Source organism: Eupeodes corollae, chromosome 1, assembly GCF_945859685.1.
Source record: "Eupeodes corollae chromosome 1, idEupCoro1.1, whole genome shotgun sequence".
Lineage (NCBI taxonomy): Eukaryota > Metazoa > Arthropoda > Insecta > Diptera > Syrphidae > Eupeodes > Eupeodes corollae.
The window spans coordinates 47,126,428-47,146,903 of record NC_079147.1 but is presented as its reverse complement, the minus strand read 5'-3'; positions in this window follow the sequence as shown (position 1 = coordinate 47,146,903).

The window sequence follows — 20,476 nt, the reverse complement described above, 5'->3', positions numbered from 1 at the left end:
CAATGCACAGGTGCTGTTCTGGTTGATTTGGAAAAGGCCTTTGACACCGTATGGTTAGAGGGTCTTTACGTTAAACTGAGCAGGCTTGGCATAAGCAAGCCATTGTTGTATATACTTTATGATATGCTCAACGGTAGAAAGTTTGTTGTCAAAAGTTGCAATGTAACTTCTACCACAACATTCTCAATTAAAAATGGTCTTCAACAGGGAGCGGTGAAATCGCCGATACAAAGGCAATTGCGTACGCTGACGATCTAATTGCGTACAGGACGGCCCGAAACGTTGAGGTTATTAGAATTCTCTTGCAGCGTGATTTCGACCAGATTCAGCGATATTGCGACGACTGGAAACTGAAAATAAATGTCCCGAAGTCGGAGACAATTCTGTTCCGGGCTCCGTTAGCTAGGGCCATGAGGGATACGTGCAAGAATTGGCTCCCGATGGTCATCGTTGATCTTTACGGGCAGCCATTAGCTAGCAAAAGTGTAGTGAAGTATCTGGTTAGGTCAGTATTTATATTTCGACAGACATATAAATGCTGCTCTGATCAGGGCGAGAGTAGCCTTCACTCTGACGAAACGGTTGTTTTACAGCAGTCGGCTAGACCCCAGAGTGGAGGTAATTTGCTACATGGACCTCATATGGCCGATGATACTTTACGCTTGTCCTGTGTGGTTCAACGTTGCCCCTTCCCAGGTGGAGAAGTTTCGAGTGTTCGAGCGGCAGTTTTAACGACACTGTACCGGCTTTTATCGAACAGCCGAATATTCTTACGTGCATTACTATGCCAATGAGGTCCTGTACAACGGGGCTCGAATCAACAGAATTGACAATTCCGTGATGAAACTCGTTCGGGGTCACGTTGCAAGAGCTATGTCTTCGAGCTAAAATTTATTTTCGGGCGTTCTATTCGAACAACGAGTATTTAGAGAGTGCATGCTTGAACGGCTTCATATCACCAGAGGCATTCCATTCAGATAGATGCGGTCTGATACAGGATAGATTGGCAGTTCCGGTAATCTACCACGTCAGACGAAGAACCGTGGATAGGCGACTCCTGTACAATGGGGACGCAATGGCACAAGGCAGAGCAGAGCTCCTTCGGTTCAATAGGGCTGTGTCCAAACGGGACCGAACTGATAGGGTGAAGCAGGAGAACCAGTTTTGGTGGCTTCAATCGGCGCTTGATATTGGGTAGTTAGGATGGGGTTTTAAGCCTTGGCCCGCTTACATACATAATAAAAATGAATTTACAAAAAAAAAAAAAAGCGAGGGACTCTCATGCCAGCGGTCTTGGGTTCGATCCCTAAATGTGGCATCTAAAGATTTTTTCACGGGTACTGTCTCCTCCAGGAGTAATTCTTTTCATGAATAGTGGTTTCTCAAATTAGCCGTTCGGATTCGGCTTTAAACTATTGGTCCCTTCCATCCCTGACATTACTCAACCAGGAATGGTTGAGAGTTGTTAGTCACTAGACCCTTGTTCTCAACGGACTTTTGTGCCATCTAATTTATTTATGAGAAAGTTATAAAAACTGTTGTGATTTGACATATTAGATTTTTTAGGTAAGTAATGGGTCTTTCAATAAGGGCATGTAGATGTTGAAATGGAATAAAACAAGTTGTGTTTGAGTTATTGACGACATTTTCTTTAATTTGAAAATTACATTACGTGTGGAATATGACATCAGTCAAATGCCCATCTCGGCTTCTTACGGTGGCACGAATCCTAGTGGTCCTATTTTCAATGACTCTACTGCATAGAACCGGCTGAATTTGAGCGATGGCCTGTGTTATTTTCACCTTCAGGGCATCGGTTGTTGAAGTTTATTTGCATAAACCTTCGACTTCAAGAATCTGCCCAAAATAATTAACTAGGAACTGTCAGATTTGTCCTTACACAAATTCACTTAAAAAACATTCCAAGTGCAAGTTGTTAAAAATGTAGCATTAAATGTCATTTTGATTTATCTTGTATTTTCTGATGTTATGTTTTTAGCTTATCCAACTTATGCATCGTTAAGTGATTCACCTAACTTAAAGCTTCGCCCACATTTCACAGAGAAATCTTGAACGAGATAGATTCCTGATATCTTTCCTTATTCCTTGTTAATTAAATCTGACATTCCAAAATTCCAAATTCCAAAATGTATATTGCCTTTAGAGCATTTTAACATTCTTGTCAAAAATTTTCTTACAGTAGCACTCTATTTATATTTTTAAAATCAGCCCACACATTCCATATTCAATCCATCCATGCCCCGAGTTATGGAATGTGCACTTTATTTATCATCGTAAAAGAAAGATCAAAACGTAAGGTAGTTGAAGCTATAATAAAACCCCTTTTAGAGCTAAATCATAAACAGTCAATCAATTTTCTTCATTCTTCATCAGACCAACACCCGTTTCCAGACACAATGACTTTGATTGTCACTCATTCCGTCATCATCATCGTCATCATCCTTTTGAATGCTTGCTTAGCAAGAAGCCCCATCATCGCAAGGAGCACGAAGTCGTCCGTGCTTGGATTCAGTCAATTAACCATGGCCTGCCTATAAAAGCCGGCACCAGCAGTCAATTTTATAGTCATTCTCTATTCCATTGGGAGAATTTATTTTGTAGTACCTTTTGTTTTTTCTTGTTACTCCGAAGCCTCCGTATACGTTCATGTTGAAAGCTGAATCACCATTCACCAAAATACGTACATGGAGCTCTAGAACGGAGCATCATATGGCAATCGAAGAAGACTGGCGTAGTGGCATCTGCTCTGCCCCATGAATGGTTGCAGTAATGAGTGCTGCATTTAGAATATGCAGATGGTCGAGTGCGTGAACTCTCTCAACGCAAAAGTTCGAATCCATTTAAGAAACACCACTCCACTCCAAGGAATCGCAAATTAGCATAGGCTTTTACAAATATACACACCATTGGCAGATGGGAAAGTATAATATCTGACCGCTGTTGCCGTCTCCATTCGTCGCGTTGAGTGTTGAGTCGTCTGTGACCGGACGGTCTTTATGCTGGAGATTCGTTTTCATATGGGAACTAAATAATAAGGTACATGACACAGACAGTTTAGGTACAGCAGATTGGAGGCTTATAGGTACATAGGTTAAGAGATACTATAGTGGAATACAAATTGGAGAACTTTTGGTCCACAAAATATCATAAACATTGAAACATGATCCTAAGTTTGAAAACCTTACATTTGTCTTCATATACAGAACAAACAATCTTAATGTTTGTGCCAGATCTTTCACATAAGTTTAAAGGAATTCGAACTTTTTCACGTGTTTTTATTTAAAATTATGATACAAAAAAATCGATGAAGTTTGTTAAAGAATTCAATCTTTTGGGAATGCAATCATAACAATAAATCATTTATTGATTTGAACTTAAACATTGCATTCGTCCAATAATCAATCATTTGACCTGAAAAGAACTGCAATCATTTTTCTCCAATCGTTTGACTGCATTCAATTGATTGCAATCATTTGAGATTTCCTGCATTCCCTGCATTCACTTAAAGTCTTTGTATTTGTTTAAGGCCGAAAACTCTTTTGAATTCGACTCGATTGTTTTTACTTGATTTTATTGCGCCTTGATTCAGAAGAGTTTCCGACGTTAAGCTTTGGTTACCGCGACGTGATCTTTACAGGGTACTAACATTGGCACTTCAAACATATACATATTATGTTCATTAAAAAAAAACCTTACCAGGGCTTTGAAACACTGGTATTTCCAGTTTCGTATTGTTCCAGTTTCGCATTGTTCCAATCGTTAGAGTTCAGTCGTTCCAGTTTCGCATTGTTCCAGCCGATGTTTCAGCAACAAAGGCAACAGCCGCTGTATCCACAGGTGATATCCCCAACTCATCAATATGGATGAAATGATGGTGTTTAGTATAGTGGCCAGATCGAAGGCCATAACTGACGAATTACAACGCCTAAAGACCAATGCTAGTAAAGACGGTCCTGACCGAAAGACAGCGGAATATATGTACAAAATATAACGTATGTTTGAAACATTTTGGGGAGAATTTCATAATAATCATGAACAAATAAAAGTACACTTAAAGGTGGATAATCCGTATGTTCTGTTCAAGCCAATACATACGATAAAGTCAGAAAGGCATACCTAGAATAAAAGCTAACACTAGAATCAATTGTTTGTACAATTTCTGAGGATGACTTTCCAAAGAAATCAGCAGGAATTACAACAGGTGGAGCAAGCGCAACTTCTACAACATTAGAAACTCTCCATAGTTATGAGAAGACAAAGTACAACTGCACAGTCTCTACAGCGCCAGCGGTTGATCACCTCACTTCAAACTGCACAGGAGAATTGGAGCAGAACATTTTGTAGCATCAAATAAAGCATGCTACAAAAGTACTGGAGTGAGCTTGAAACAACAAATCGCTTGATCCATAAGCTTGTAGATAATGTGACTCAAGTAGGGTATACTCCAAACTTGAAAGAATTTTACAAATTGGAAGAACAAGTTCAGCATTTTTTGATATCTTTAACTAGTAGACTTGAACAATCTTCCACACTTCCACTAAATCCAGCTACAAACCTTCCTTTCGTTAATAATAATAAGCAAACTCTTAAGTTACCTAAGATAACTTGCCAAAGTTTGATGCGAGCTCCACGAAATGGAAGCAGTATTATGACCTGTTCACAGAACTTGTTGATAAACAAGATATATGTAATTGCCCGAAGTTGTTCTACTTAAAGACAACTTTAACCGGTGAAGCTGCAACCCTTATGAGTCATTTTTCAACATCTGGCAACAACTCAATGCTGCTTGGCAAGGAGTAAAAGACAGATATAGTAACCCACGGCTTCTAGTAACAGCGTATGTCCAGAGACTTTTGATGCAACCTACAATCTAGGTTAAAACTGCAAAAGCAATTAAGGTATTACATGATACCACACAATAATGTATGCTGAGTCTTAAGGGTCTTTAACATTTATACTCATAATTGGGACCCTCTTCTAATGAGCGTTCTACTTAAGAAGCTTAATAGAAACACATATATACTTTGGGAACAATCGTTAAAACAACCAAAGGCCTTGCCATCATTGAGCGAGTTCCTGTCATTCTTAGAACAACGATTTTAATCGTTAGAAGCTATGGGATCAAAGGTAGTAAAAACAATCCTAGACGACTTAAACAAAAAGTTAAGGGTAGCTCTTGCTTCTACCAACAAAACTAATGCTTGTTCAATTTGTTAACAGAAGAAACAATCCACATTCGTTTGTCCGAAGTTTCTTCAAATCTCACCACAAGAGAGACTTAAAACTATAAAATTTCTCAACCGCTGCCTTAATTGCTTATTTTTCGGGTACCAAGCCCCAAAATGTAAGGCGATACACTGTTTATAACCGAGAAGCTAGCTTCAAAACTTCATCTCATCACGAAACAAGAATCCCTCGAAGTCTCTGGAATAGGAAATCAACCCATCAAATTGAGGAAAAAGATCGAAGTATGTCTTCAGTCACGAGTTACGGATTATCAAAGTCAGAAGCTAGTTTTGCGGATCTGACTTGGGACTCTTACAAAGAATCCCTAAGAATCTACAAGAAGGCACTAAGGAAATTCAAGTGATCTTCTTGGCGATCCTTCTGTGGCACGATAGAAGAAACTTCTGAAGCCTCTAGGTTACGGAAAATTCTTTTAACTAGTCCAGCTATGCCAAGCTGCTTGAAAAATGCAGACGGCTCCTGGACAAATTCAAGTAATGAATCGCTGAACTTACTATTGGACACTTACTTTCCTGGTAGTTCTCTTACCGAAACTTACAACAATTATATACGTTCAAGTTCAAATACAACATATCCACAAGGTCTGATCACAAGGGATAAGCTACAGTGAGCTCTTAACAGCTTCAAACCATTTAAATCTGCCGGACCAGATAGAATACTACCAGCCGAATTACAAAAGACTTATGATAAATTTGAACTAATCCTTGAGGCAATTTTTACTAGCTGTCTTTACCTGGTCCATGTTCCATCGGCATGGAGAGAAGTTAAAGTTGTTTTTATACCTAAAGCAGGTAAATTCTCCCAAGTCAATCCTAAAGATCTACAACCTATAAGTCTATCATCATTCCTTCTTAAGACCTTAGAAAGATTGATTGATATCCATTTAAGGGCACGTATCGATACAAGACTACTGTCTTCGTCTCAACATCCCTACTGTAAAGATAAATCGGTGACAACAGCGTTACACACCTAAGTACGCACCGTCGAATATTCCTTCCATCATAAAGAGTTCGATATAGTTGCTTTCCTTGACATCGAAGGTGCCCTTAACAACGTTGTCATATCTACAATCACATCTGCACTAACATCTCTAAGTGTATAGAGTTCGCTCCGGGTGTTGATTCATTTAATGCTTACTATCAGAATAATTAATTCAAAACTGGGTAACTCTTCTGGCAGACGATTCGTTAGTAGAGGGACACCACAAGGTGGTGTTCTATCCCCTCTCTTCTGGAATCTAGTGGTGAATGAAATCCTTACTAGTCTGGATGCGGAGGGTTTGAGAGTTGTAGCCTATGCAGACGACGTTGCTATAACAGTTTCGGGAAATCATTTTAACACCCTAAAAGAACTCTTACAAAATGCCTTAGACAGACTAATTTTTTGTGCTGATCGGTGTGGTCTGGGTGTTATCCCACACAAAACCGATTTAGTCTTATTTTCGAGGAGATACAAAATTCCATTTGTCAACCCTCCCTATATTAAAGGAATCCAATTAAAATTCTCAGACGTGGCTAAATACCTGGGTCTACAGGAAAGAGTCAAAAAAGCTACTGTAGCTATCTTTTCTTGGAAAAAAAGTTATTGGTTATAAATGGGGCTTGCAACACGCATTGGCTACACATTTTTTGTACGGTGTGGAAATGTATAAACAGGGATAATTTAAATAAAGTCCAACGTTCAGCTTGCCTATGTAAAAGCGGACCGCTTCGCACAACCCCATCTGGGGTACTGGACACTATACTCTACCTAACACCTCTTGACATAATAAGCAAACAAATAGCAGCAAGCTCTGCTGTTCGCCTCAAAGCTTCGTCGCAGTGGACTTACAACAACATTGGCCAATCCGTAATTCTAAGGTACTTAGAATCAATTCCAAAGCACACAGACTACACCATCCCCCAACTGCAATTCGACAGAAATTTCCAGATATCTATACCTACCAGATCTTTTTGGGAGGAAAGGACATTCTTGGAGGATGAGTCAATCTATTTTTACACAGATAGGTAGTGTACTCTTGGTGTGTTTCAGGCGGACATTTTGGCGATCTTGTCCTGGCTTAAAGAAAACGTGATGTCACGTTTTTGGATAACCACTATAACCTAACCTAACCTGCAGATATGTAACACTGGAACTTGAACGAATTGGGATAAAGGGCTACCAAGGAAATGAGTGTCCAGTATTAAGTTAAGCTATTCTTCAGTTGAAATTATCCAGGAACTATCTTCATTTTTTAAATAGCTTGGCATTGCTGAATTAATTGAAAGAATTTTCTATAGCCTAGAGGCCTCGAAAGTTACTTCTATCGTGCTATAGAAGGACTGCCAGGAAGATCGCTTAGATTTGCTTAGTGCCTTCTTATACCTTCTTAGGGATTCTTTGTGAGAATCTCAGTGAGAAGCTAGTATTGTGGCCTTAGCTCGTATAAAGAGAGCTCATAGAGAGCTTGTGGGCTTGACATAGAGGATTGCCCTCATAAATATAAGTCTGAACCTTTTCTTCGATCTTATTTGTCGAATTGAAAATGTTGACATTTCTCGACGTTTCAAGGTCACTAGGGTCGAAATAAAAGGTTTTTAGAGAGGTGTTTGTGCAAGCGTGTGTACGTATGTACGTTCGTACGTTCGCCACGTAGAGATATTAACTTAAAATAAATTGTCTTATGCAGATAATAATACAGAAAGATGCGCAAAGACTCTCAAGTAAAAAAAATTGAGTGCGTGTTTTTTTACCATAGCAATCTAAAAAAAAGGTGAACATTTTGGTTAACCATAAATATATCACGAACCAATAACGCTAGAGACTGGAATTGAATTTTATGTAATATATTGTAACGTGATACCAAACAAGTATATTTTTGGAAAAAATACAATTACCGTTTTTTTTTTATAAATCAAAAAAACTGAAGAAACAAATTTGTCACCTTGAAAATTTTACGAATACAAAATGATTTTATCTCTAACGTTTTTAGCATCTGCTAAGATTTCCAGAAAAATCGAATCAACAGTATTTTTTATAAAAAATAAAAACCTTAACAAAAATTAATAAAAGTTGGTAAAAATTGATTTTCGACGACTTTTATCCCTTAAAAAATATTGTTGTCAATATTTAGTAAAATTTTGAGAAAAATCGAATGGACAGTTTTTTTTACAAAAAATAAAAACCTTACAAAAAACAATACTAAAACTTGGTATCAATTATCAGAAATTAAATGTTTGTGTCTAAATATTCAGGGATTGATAAATAACTTCAGTGAGCTTGAAACCATTATAAATGAGAATAATTTTGAATTCATAATTATGTCTGACCGAAACCCAAATAACAAGTGCAAATGAAAATAAAGAAATTGAGGTTCAAAATTAGAGTGTAGCGAATCCATATCTACATATACAGGTGGTGTTGTTAAATTAAAGACAAACATAAAAGAAAATACGGTAAAAATCAGTGATCATGAAAGCATTTTAGTAAAAATCAAAGTTCTTTCCGATATCACTTTAGAACCTAAATCAATAACATTTTTGAAATATGACATTGAACAATTTTTGAATGAATTGCAAACTAAAGACTGTTATTTTGAACAAAATAATGTTGAAGAAAATTTCATACGTGTATTGTAAATATTAATGATAACTATTGCTATTGAGCAAAATCAGAACGAATGGTTTACTGAAAACTTAAGAACATTAAAAAACGATAAAATATTAGGATATCATATCGGAAATTGCCTGCTGTTGAAAATGATTGGAATTCGTATAAGATGAAAAAAAACTGTTTTAAAACTGCTTTGGAAAAAACTTCGTTAGGAGAAAAATTGATAGTTCGAGCGATCAACAAACTATGTGGAGAAATATTAAACAGTTAACACTTAGGGAAACACCTAAAGAAATAAACGACATTTGTCATAATAATACAGAGTATAGAAATAATATTGATATTGCTAATGTATTGAATAATTTTTTGTAAAAAGATGCAAGATATTGAGTATGTAAATCAAATAGATGATTATTATTATATTAAATTTGAGTTCAAACTAATAAACACGCTAGAATTAAAAGAAATTATGAAAATGATGAACATCAAAAAAGATACAAACTTTGCTAATATATGAATGTATTTAGATACTTTTGAAATCTGTGAGAATTTATTGACAAAGGTAATAAAAAAAATTCAGTTCTTGAAGGATTTTTTCCAGATTGTTGGAAAGAATCAACTATTGTACCAATTGCTAAAGTTAAAAACACCAAAAACGCAGAAGAGTTTAGACTTGTTAATACGTTACCACTAGAGAGTAAGATTATTGAAATAGTAGTTTACATACAATTGCAAAAATACTTAGAATCATTTAATCTTTTATCACAGTATCAATCAGGATTCCGGAAAAACCATAATTGTGAATATTATATCTCAATTTAATAATAACAAAATACATGACAAAAAGATAGTTGTTGCAGTTTTTTTGGATCTGAAAAGAGCATTTGAAACAGTAGTTAGAGATATTCTCTTAATAAAGCTAGAGAAATATGGCATTAGGGCAAACAAACAAATTGGTTTCAATCATATTTATACCAAAGGCGGCAAAAAACTAAGATAAATAGCTGTTTTTCAGACTCTATAAATATAAATTGTGGAGTACCTCAAGAATCTTTCTCTTCAAAATGTTTATAATACTAGTATTAAACCTCACGTTGAGTATTGTTCTAGCATCTTATTTATGTGCAATAACACAATGATGAATCGCTTGCAAAAAAAAAGGAATGAGAGCAATTTTGTTGTGCAATAGACTGACGCACATAGAAGACATGTTAAGACAATTATATGGGCTCAGTATTAACCAAAGGATTATATTTAATGTTTTGTAAAATGAAGTTCAACCTCTTGCACAATAATCTATGTGAAAATTCAACTTATGTAATAAGTCCATTCTTATCAACTAAGAAATGCAAATGATTTTAGATCATTAAACTATAGAAACCAAAGAACTAGGAATATGGTAATGCATAAAGGATTATCTATTTTTAATAGCATACCAAATGAAATGAAGACTGAATTCAATATACTTACTTACTTACTTACTTAAGGTGGCGCTACAGTCCGGAGCGGACCTGGGCCTCAACCAACACGCGTCTCCAGCCAGCTCGGTCCCTAGCTAGCTGTCTCCAGTTTCGCACGCGAAGTTGGTTGAGGTCCTCTCACACCTGGGTGCGCCACCTGAGTCGCGGTCTTCCTCTACTGCGCCGTCCCACGGGATTGGATTCGAAGACCTTCCGGGCTGGAGCGTTGTCATCTAAGCCGTTGTACTTTAATTCTGCTATCTAGGTCAGTGGCGCTGTACAGCCTGTACAGTTCGTCGTTATAACTTCTCCTCCATTCTCCATCAATGCGTACGGGACCAAAAATCACCCGAAGAATTTTTCTCTCGAAGCATCCTAAGACGCTCTCATCTTTCTTTGACAGGGTCAAGGCCTCAGCGCCATAAATGAGAAGGGGATGATGAGTTTCTTATAGATGGTGATTTTAGATGCTCGAGAGAGGACTACTTTTCAATTGCCTTCTAAGTCCAAAGAAGCAGTGATTTTTAAAAGTTATTTTTCGTTTGATTTCAGCGCTTGTTTCGTTGTCTCTGTTAATAGCGGTGCCTTGGTAGACAAAGTCCATAACTACCTCAAAGTTATAGCTGTCCATGGTGACGTTTTGTCCAAGCCGTCGTTGTTCAGTGTCCGATTTTAATGACAGCATATACTTGGTCTTGCCCTCATTGAATACTAAACCCATCTTCTTCGCTACCGTCGCAATGCTCAAAAACGCTCCACTTAGATCACGCTTTGATCTTCCAATTATGTTAATATCATCTGCGTATCCTAGTAATTGGAGGGCCCTTTGGAAGATGGGTTCTCAAGTGTTGACGGTAGAGTTTTGCACAATTCTTTCCAGAACGATATTGAAGAAGTCGCATGACAGTGCATCGCCTTGTCTAAAACCTTTTTTGACATCAAATGCATCGGTAAGATCTTTTCCGACCTTGATGGAGCAGCGTGCATTCTCCATCGTCATTCTGCACAAACGGATAAGTTCGACAGGGAAGCCAAAACTAGACATTGCTCAGTATAGCTCTTCCCTATAGATGCTGCCATATGCGGCTTTAAAATCGATAAAGAGATGGTGGGTATCGATTTAAAGTTCCTGGGTTTTTTCCAAGATTTGCCGTAGTGTGAATATTTGGTCGATAGTGGACTTTCCTGGTCTGAAGCCACACTGATAAGGACCAATCAGGTTGTTGACGAATGGCTTCAGACGTTCACATAATATGGCAGAGAGGATCTTATACGCAATGTTAAGGAGACTGATGCCTCTGTAGTTGGCGCAGTTTTGAGGGTCTCCTTTCTTATGTATCGGGCTCACTATGCTCAGATTCCACTCAGTTGGTGCATGCTCCCTACCAAGTCATCGCTTGGTGCTTTGAATAGTTCGGCAGCGATGCCGTCAGCTCCAGCAGTTTTGTTTGACTTAAGTTTAGATATAGTTATCTTCACTTCGTCAAGGTCGGGTAGGCGGAATTGTTGATCTGCGTCGCGGTTCTATCTCCCTTACAGCGGAATTCGGTTCGTTATCGCCGCTATTTGGCGAAGTGATCTTTCCATATTCTCAGCATCGACTGCGGTTCTACTACGATGTTCCCCTGATCGTCTTTACAGGCTTAGGTTCGTGGCTGGTACCACTTGTTTCGCTGCCTGCGCTTGACGGCATTGGTCGTCAAACCAGGGGTTTCGCTGTGGTGGCCGTGTGAAACCTAGCACTTTAGAGGCGCCATCTCTGATGGCTGCAATGAAATGTTGCCATTTTTTTCAATACTTAATGCAGGCAGCATAGGACTAGTTAAGAGGATATTAGAGACTAGATCGGAAAAGGACATGGCAGTCTCTTGCGATTGTAGAGGTCGAACGTCGAATCTTCTCACAGTAGTTCCTTGTTTTGGCTTGGATCGGGATATCCGTAGCTGTACCTTGGCTACAACGAGGTAGTGGTCCGAGTCAATGTTGGCCCCTCGGAATGTTCGGATATCCTGTATACTGGAGAAGTATCGTGCGTCGATCGCAATGTGGTCAATCTGGTTGACGGTTGATTGATCAGGAGATTTCCTTGTCCTTTTGTTGATATTGAGATGTTTGAACTGCGTACTAGCTACCAGAACGTTTCGCCCCGCAGCGAAAAGGATCGGCCTGAATCCGTTGTCGGAGGTGGTGTCGTGCAGGCTGTATCTCCCGATTATGCCACCAAAGATATCTTCTCTTCCCAGCTTATCATTATACGATTCATAGTCAGGGCACTGCTCATATGTCTTGTCCAAGAGCTCGAAGAATATGTCTTTGGTGTCTTCATATTTTGGCGAATTTAGCCTTGATGAGGATTGTAGTCATGCGCTCGCTCACACTGTTGAAACTCAAGAGTTTTTGCCTGAGCCTAGTACCAACAACAAATCCACACCCAAATAGACGCTGTCTTTGGCAAAACGTGTTAAGAGACCTAACATTCCACGTACAGATCCGAAGATCGTTGTCCTTATTTCGTTTGCGTGGGTTGTCAACAGTGAATCCGTCCGTATCCGAGGCTTGTTGGTGCTTCGAATCTAAAGGTATTTTTTACGTGGCCAGAAAGTCACCCCGACGGCACAACCCCCAACCTGGAGGGCCAGATCCTTTTGTATAACTCCAAGGAAGGGGAGCCGGATAAACCGCTCCTTACAGGCCTGGGCTCCGAATATGTCGAAGAAGCCCTATAAAGTCTTCACTAAGTAGTTCGAATTTACTGGAACTGTAGACGCCACCGTTGATTCCATCTCGAGAACTCGTCCGCTGCCGCCTGGATAAGTAGAAGTGCCTTAGTGGAAACTTAGCATTTTTTAGCTAAATAAAGTGTAATAAAAAAAATTACATTAGACTCAAATAGCTTTTCAAAAATTAAAAATATTGTCTTTAAACTTTTTTTTATTCCTTAGAAAATATGGTTTTCGATATTCAATAGTTTTTTTTTGCAAACGAAAACAACAACAGTCCGTTTTTTCATAAAAAAATAAAATCTGCTAGAAATAGTACGCAAATTTTTTAAAAATTGATGTTCGGTTCTTGATATCTCTCAAATTAATTTCATTCATCCAATTTGTAAACATTTAAGAAATGCTACTTAAATTGGTAAATGTTTGTTTTCGGCTAAAAATCTACTTAACAAAACTAGAATTTCAAAGTAAACTATTTCTTTGTATAAAGAATATTGTACGTAATTTTAAATTTTTGAAGAATAATTCAACTCACAACTTTTTTTAACCAACCCTACAAACTTTTAAGCAAGACAAAGCGATAGACGGGATGGGAAGTTATTAGTGTGGGTCGCAACTCAGCCTCTTTTTTATTTTTGTCTTAATGAATGGCCTGACAAAACTCTTCTACAATTATGTATACTTTGGGTCTTTTTCTTTTAGTGATTTGTATTATTATTATTTCTATATAAGGTGGGTTATACACCTCGAGTCTCAGTATTAAGCAATATTTACCACCTCCGGCACTCTGTATAAATGCAATAAGTTGCCATCTTATAACTGACCCTGTAGATTCCAACTTTTTCATAGTATTAAAACTTAATCTCGACTATGATGAATAGTTATTGTTATTAACAATAAAAATAAGTGTTGCAATTGAGCTAAATAAGCTCTTTCTTATAAAGACAACTTTGGTGGACTCTTCTATCCAAGACATAACAATTTCGATATTTTTCTAGTGAATGTTTTTCTCTTAATCTCACTTTATTTTCATTTCATACAATCGGCCTTCTAGCAAAATAGAATTTTGAGAATTTCCTCTTCCTCCCTCCCTAACATCTTTTGGTATGAATGGCGGTGCTTATTGTAACATGTGTATCGGAATTTTGTATGTTAGGTATATTTTAACCTATAAGAGTGTCCGGACGGAAATAAAATTCTGTCTTACATCAAAAAACCCAAATCATCATGGCAACGGGTAATCTCATCTAATCGTTTCTCCTCGCTTCCCAATATTGTCTTACCATAATCCAAAACGAATTATGTTTATAGCCACACATTCGAAATGTGTTTACCTTTTTTTTGTGTGTTTCACTCTGTGTTTTTGTTCGTTCGTGAGAGTGAGAGTTCACCCTCATAAAGTCTCACTCCAAATTTCGTCCACTTATACACCACAATTCTTCTTTATGTTCCGAAAAACCGAATTCAATAAATCTACGAGTTAAGACAACGACCGACCAAAGACGACGACGACGAAGCAACCCAAAGGAAGATCCTAGTTGTGAAAAACAAATTCATTCTCATAACCATAACACTAATGATTATAATAATTTTATTATTAGGCATTCCATAAAGGGTATAACCTAGCTGGCATCTTCTGTAAATGTATCTGTATGGTCCTTTAATGCTAACCTATTTATACAAACAATAGATACAAAAATACTCCAATAGAAAGGGAAACCCCACTTTAAGGTACCTTATAGCCAAATCGTCGCTGCTGTGTATGATGAAGAAGTGGAATATAAAATCCAATTGGAAACTCTTGAGAACCTCAAGGTACCGGTACCACCACCATTTAGATATAACCAAGGAACATGGTAGAGAATAATGGGGTATTGTGTGGGAATGATTTGTATCTTTTGCGATTAAAGTCATAAAATTACCAGCCACCAACAACATTCATATTACATTCGTAGAGTGGGTTGTTTTATAAAATTTATTACAAAATGGGTCAAACTGAGAGCACTCCATCAATGCCACACTATCAGGCATCGAACACGACGACCGATGCCGACGAACTGTACGACCGACAGGCACAACAATACGGGATAGCAAAGCAATATTGATATGAATTAGGTATGAAGAATTGTAGAGGCGCCTCTTCTATCAATCATCTCAATATCTGAAGTTCCGAATGCCGAATTCTGTTGGTTTTCTAAATGTCTAACTATGGTGTGATAGACAATACCTATTATCCTTCGGGGCACTGATAGTGACATACAGATGAACCCAGAGGGTTATTTCGATCACATATAATATTTTATTATTAATACGAATTGCTTCTAATATGTTTATATGGATTTATGAACTGCCTACAAATTTTTCATAATAAGTTTTTTTTTCTTTGTGTTTGTAGAGATGAGAAGTATTTCTTTGAGAATTCTAGCTTAAGGTCAATTATTAGTTTTATTAAGTCTTAATAGAGATAAGGAAAAACATTTTCGTGAAAACTCGGGAACTTCAATGAAATTTCTTGTATAATTTTATCATAATAACATAAAGAAGTCAATAGTTTATAATACAGTAGATTTGTTAAAATGACAGAATGAAAAAATTCGGAAGGAAGAGAGGGTTTGAAAGGTTTTAAGAGTGTTCTTATCCTTATCCAGACGGAAGCGGACGAATTCTTGAGATGGAATCAACGGTGGGGTCTACAGTTCCAGTAAGGTTGAACTACTTAATAAACACCTTATAGGGCTTCTTCGACATATTCGGAGCCCAGGCCTGTAAGGAGTGGTTAATCCGGCTCCACGTCCTTGGAGTTATACTAAGAATCTGGCCATCCAGGTTGAGGGTTGTGCCGTCGGGGTGACTTTCTGGCCACGTAAAAAATACATAAAGTTGCGAAGCACCAACAAGCCTCGCATACGAAGGAATTCACTGTTGACAACCCACGCAAACGAAATAAGGACAACGAACTTCGGATCAGTACGTGGAATGTTAGGTCCTTTAACAGACCACGTGCAGCTGAACAATTAGCGGAAGCCCTAAACTGCTGCAAGGCAAATATTAGCGCCATCCAAGAAGAGCGTGGGATGGACCGGGCAAACGCAAACTAAATGACTGCGATGTATACTACGTTGACAGCTTCCGAGAACAAACACGGCGTCTATTTGGGTGTGGATTTGTTGTTGGAACTATACTCAGGCAAAAAGTCTTGAGTTTCAACAGTGTGAGCGAGCGCATCACGACAATCCGCAGCAAGGCTTAATTCGTCAACATAAGCTTAATATGCGCGAATGCCTCAACAGAGGAGAAAGATGAAGACACCAAAGTCATATTCTTCGAGCTCTTGGACAAGACATATGAGCAGTGCCCTGGATATGACATTAAAATTGTCTTAGGATATTTTAATGCCAAGCTAGGAAGGGAAGACATCTTTGGTGGCATAATCGGGAGATACAGCCTACACGCCAGCACCTCCGACAACGGATTCAGGCTGGTCGATTTCGCTGCGGGACGAGATGTTCTGGTATCTAGTACGCAGTTAACACATCTCAATATCCACAAGGGGACACGGAAATCTCCTGATCAATCAAATATTTATACAATCGCAAGAGACTGCCATGTCTTTTTCCGATCGAGTCTCTAATAACCTCTTAAGGAGTCCTATGCTGCCTGCATTAAGTATTGATTCATAAGAAAGGAGACCCTCTAAACTGCGCCAACTACAGAGGCATCAGTCTCCTTAACATTGCGTATAAGATCCTCTCTGCCGTATTATGTGAACGTCTGAAGCCATTCGTCAACAACCTGATTGGTCCTTATCAGTGTGGCTTCAGTACAGGAAAGTCCACTATCGACCCAATATTCACACTACGTCAGATCTTGAAAAAAAAACCCAGGAACTTCAAATCGATACCCAGAATCTCTTTATCTATTTTCAAGCCGCGTATGACAGCATCTATAGCGAAGAGCTCTACCGGGCAATGTCTAGTTTTGGCATCCCTGTCAAACTTATCCGTTTGTGCAGAATGACGATGGAGAATGCACGCTGCTTCATCAAGGTCGGAAAAGATCTTATCGATGCATTTGATGTAAAAAAAGTTTTAGACAAGGCGATGCACTGTCATGGGACTTCTTCAACATCGTTTTGGAAAGAATTGTGTAAAACTCAACCGTCAACACTAGAGGCACAATCTTTCAAAGGTCCATCCAATTACTCGGATACGCAGATTATATTGATATAGTTGGAAGATCAAAGCGTGATGTCAGTGGAGCTTTTTTGAGCATTGCGACGGAAGCGAAGAAGATGGGTTTAGTGGTCAATGAGGGCAAGACCAAGTATATGCTGTCATTAAAATCGGACATTGAACTTCTTGGACAAATTGTCACCATGGGCAGCTGTAACTTTGAGGTAGGTAAGGACTTTGTCTACCTAGGCACCGCTATTAACACAGACAACGACACCAGCGCTGAAATCAAACGAGGAATAACTCTTGTAAATCGCTGCTTTTTTGGACTTAGCTAGCTAGGGACCGAGCTGGCTGGAGACGTATGTTGGTTGAGGCCCAGGTCTCCCGGACTTTAGCACCACCTTAAGGAAGTAAGTAAGTAGTAAAATCTGTTTTGGGAGAAAGAACAAATCTTCGGATTCTAAGGAAGAAACCTTCCATTTTATTTTTTTTGAGGCCCATAAAGAGTGTTAGGCTTCCTTAAAGTGCTTTTCTGCTTCGAAATTAATAAATTGAAAAAATCTACTTTTTTGCATTGGATTCTCTAGAATTTGGATTAAGACATGCATTTCACTAATATGAAAAAAAACAGTGTGGACCTAGTGACTTATAACTCTTAACCATGTTGTCAGGGATGGAGGGGAACTACAGTTTTAAATTGAATTCGAATTTGAGAAAGCACTTTTCAACAATTATTCTTGTTTTAAATTATTAAAAGCATATTTTTTATATTGTTTTTAATATAATGATAATAACCTGAATTATAATTAAAATAAATGTACCCAATGGAAATATTAAATTATATGCACCTTATATAAAAATATGAAATTTTAATTTTCTTTAAAAAAAGGGGGAGATGAGGAAGTGAAGATGAAAGGGTAGGAAGGAGGAAAAGAGGAGGTGAATAAAAGGGGTTCTTTAGCGAGAGAGCAACCAGGTAGGGTGGGTAGAGGCCATCTCGCGCATCAGTACCAGCTAGATGCAAAGACTGGCATATTTTTTTGCTAACGAGGAGGTCATGGAATCCACTCCTGAGCTAGCGAGGGATATTTTATGTGCCAGCAAGGACCTCATCGCAAGAAAACTCGTTACAAAAAATTTCTTGCAAGATGCAGTAGCTTTGGAAAAAAAGTTTAGATGGCACGGTAGGGATTGAACCCAAGACCTCAAGAATATAAAAGTCCCAAAAACAGAAAAAGTGACACTTTCTTTAAACTAATGGCTAATTGAAATAGGTACACAAACAAAGCTTTGAATCTTTCAAAAACTGAAATGAGAAGCTATTCTGCAACGTGTAACTTATAAGTGCCACAATATTGTTTCTTCCCAACTTATTGTTTTACCTTAGTTTTTTTGCTTTTACATATATGAACCTTAATGTAAATAAAGGGTGATTTTTTTGAGGTTAGGATTTTCATGCATTAGTATTTGACAGATCACGCGGGATTTCAGACATGGTGTCAAAGAGAAAGATGCTCAGTATGCTTTGACATTTCATCATGAATAGACTTACTAACGAGCAACGCTTGCAAATCATTGAATTTTATTACCAAAATCAGTGTTCGGTTCGAAATGGGTTTCGCGTTTTACGTCCGATTTATGGTCTACATAATCGACCAAGTGAGCAAACAATTAATGCGATTGTGACCAAGTTTCGCACTCAGTTTACTTTATTGGATATTAAACCAACCACACGAATGCGTACAGTGCGTACAGAAGAGAATGTCTGTTTCTGAGAGTGTTGCTGAAGACCGTGAAATGTCGATTCGTCGCCGTTCGCAGCAATTGGGTTTGTGTTATTCCACCACATGGAAGATTTTACGCAAAGATCTTGGTGTAAAACCGTATAAAATACAGCTCGTGCAAGAACTGAAGCCGAACGATCTGCCACAACGTCGAATTTTCAGTGAATGGGCCCTAGAAAAGTTGGCAGAAAATCCGCTTTTTTATCGACAAATTTTGTTCAGCTATGAGGCTCATTTCTGGTTGAATGGCTACGTAAATAAGCAAAATTGCCGCATTTGGAGTAAAGAGCAACCAGAAGCCGTTCAAGAACTGCCCATGCATCCCGAAAAATGCACTGTTTGGTGTGGTTTGTACGCTGGCGCTGGTGGAATCATTGGACCGTATTTTTTCAAAGATGCTGTTGGACGCAACGTTACTGTGAATGGCGATCGCTATCGTTCAATGCTAACAAACTTTTTGTTTCCAAAAATGGAAGAACTGAACTTGGTTGACATGTGGTTTCAACAAGATGGCGCTACATGCCACAGAGCTCGCGATTCTATGGCCATTTTGAGGGAAAACTTCGGAGAACAATTCATCTCAAGGAATGGACCGGTAAGTTGGCCACCAAGATCATGCCATTTGACGCCTTTAGACTATTTTTTGTGGGGCTACGTCAAGTCTAAAGTCTACACAAATAAGCCAGCAACTATTCCAGCTTTGGAAGACAACATTTCCGAAGAAATTCGGGCTATTCCGGGCGAAATGCTCGAAAAAGTTACCCAAAATTGGACTTTCCGAATGGACCACCTAAGACGCAGCCGCGGTCAATATTAAAATGAAATTATCTTTAAAAAGTAAATGTCATGGACCAATCTAACGTTTTAAATAAAGAATCGATGAGATTTTGCAAATTGTATGCGTTTTTTTTAAAGTTCTCAAGCTCTTAAAAAATCACTGTTTACTTCTTTATATTCAAGAACCAAACATTTTTCTTTCACCAATTATAAAGCTTTCATCAATATATTTGCAAAAGGTTCGAACAAATCAGTATTTTTTTCAGAATTTGTCTTAAAGCATCAACTCCAATCTACGAGTAAGCAGATTGATAACTATAGTAATAATAGACTCCAGGAAAATGACCTTCAAAAATAGCCCGAAAATTCTTCACATTAGGTTCTGCTTTATTTTGCTACGAAAAAAGAGTCTTAAATAAGTTACTGGAGCACCAGAGATGAGAGTTATATTCAAGTTTCGGACGTAAAGAGGTTTTGTAGATTGTAGCCAGATCAGACGGAAGAAACATTTCTTGCAACGGCAACGTCTTAAAAAACCTAGACAAATTGTGGCATTTTTGGCAACACTCATAGATAATGGCAAAGAGGGTTTACCTTGCTTCAACGATGCAAGACAGCATTGCGTTTTCGAAGTATTAAATTCCACGCGGTTTCTTATTCCCCATTGTACAATGCTGTTTAGGTCGGAATGTAGTGAGTTT